Source organism: Schistocerca americana, chromosome 3 (assembly GCF_021461395.2).
Source record: "Schistocerca americana isolate TAMUIC-IGC-003095 chromosome 3, iqSchAmer2.1, whole genome shotgun sequence".
Classification (NCBI taxonomy): Eukaryota; Metazoa; Arthropoda; class Insecta; order Orthoptera; family Acrididae; genus Schistocerca; species Schistocerca americana.
The window spans coordinates 133,095,865-133,097,652 of NC_060121.1; the positions used below are offsets into that span (position 1 = coordinate 133,095,865).

The window sequence follows — 1,788 nt, forward strand, 5'->3', positions numbered from 1 at the left end:
TCGTTAAAAAAAAGATATGAGCCTGTTCAATCTTTGCTCAGACTTATGATTCCTTTAATAAGTTTGTAGATTGTAGTGTTAGTATCGTCATTGAGTAATTAATTGTGTTACACGAAACAACGAATGAGAAATGTGTGGTCCACCTTCCATGTTTTTCCCTTAAGCTATCCCAAACCTAGTTCTGAGGTATCAGAGATCTGTCGGTACGATATTTGATGCAGGAAGCGTATGAGTAACACGTGGATAATACACGATGGTAATACTTGATGCAACAAATGAGTGTTGGTGTTTATTAAGTACTTTTTTATAATAAATGAGCTGACATTTCAGAAGTTGAGCTGCTAGCAACGGCAACACTTCAGGCTTACACTGCTACTCCATGAGGAGCAATGGATCTATGTAAAATTACTCCACCATCTACGCCTCCACCATCTGTACAGTAGGAATCTCATTCCTCGACAGTATAGAACGACACATACGCACACACACACACACACACACACACACACACACACAAATCTGTAAACTGATACAGTTGATCGTCTGAAACGTCTACCAGACTGCCTTTGGACAAAAAAAACTTCCTGGCAGATTAAAACTGTGTGCCCGACCGAGACTCGGACTCGGGACCTTTGCCTTTCGCGGGCAAGTGCTCTACCAAATGAGCTACCGATGCACGACTCACACCCGGTACTCACAGCTTTACTTCTGCCAGTACCTCGTCTCCTACCTTCCAAACTTTACAGAAGCTCTCCTGCGAACCTTGCAGAAGTAGCACTCCTGAAAGAAAGGATATTGCGGAGACATGGCTTAGCCATAGCCTGGGGGATGTTTCCAGAATGAGATTTTCACTCTGCAGCGGGGTGTGCGCTGATATGAAACTTCCTGGCAGACTGGCAGATTAAAACTGTGTGCCCGACCGAGACTCGGACTCGGGACATTTGCCTTTCGCGGGCAAGTGCTCAACCAAATGAGCTAAGCCATGTCTCCGCAATATCTTTTCTTTCAGGAGTGCTATTTCTGCAAGGTTCGCAGGAGAGCTTCTGTAAAGTTTGGATGGTAGGAGACGAGGTACTGGCAGAAGTAAAGCTGTGAGTACCGGGCGTGAGTCGTGCTTCGGTAGCTCAGTTGGTAGAGCACTTGCCCGGGAAAGGCAAAGGTCCCGAGTTCGAGTCTCGGTCGGGCACACAGTTTTAATCTGCCAGGAAGTTTCATATCAGCGCACACTCCGCTGCAGAGTGAAAATCGCATTCTGGAGCCTTTGGACAGTTTACCTTATGAAGTAGAAAAAACCGCGTTCAGAGGAGTATGCCAGCGAGTGCAGGGCACTCTCTTTCCCTGTAGGTATGACGCAGGGCAGGTCGTCGCATACTGAGACGATCATTGTGTATATATATATATATGTATCTCATTTACATGGGACGTATTATTTCATTGTTCTTCCTGCATGAGACTGTGTCACTTAGCTAAGGACCACTTTCAAACAGTGCTGGTACATCCAGAACGTTTTAAAGCACAGTGCTGTTGTCCTTTCTGTTCTTCATCCGTGATGAATAGTCAGGCATTTCGCTCAGTGGCTTGCAGGAAGCGTCCTGTTCTTGAGTCTTTTGTCCGTCTGTGACTGATTTCAGCCGACCGGAAACGGTATATCACTGGCAGCAGATCGATCTCTTTGTGTACCGTCAGCGACAGGGTAGAACAACCCTGGAATGCCAGTATCCTTACCTGCGACGGGAGGAAGGAGGGGAGGCAGGAGGGGAGGCAAGACTGGTTCACATGTTTTCGTGT

At 46.6% G+C, this 1,788-nt stretch overlaps 1 non-coding gene across 1 annotated transcript; it reads left to right on the top strand.

Annotated features, from left to right (window-relative positions):
* The first annotated feature begins 1,112 nt into the window (after positions 1–1,112).
* Trnas-gga lies at positions 1,113–1,187 on the top strand. The gene has a single exon. It is a non-coding gene; the product is annotated as a tRNA-Ser (tRNA).
* The last annotated feature ends 601 nt before the right edge of the window (positions 1,188–1,788 follow it).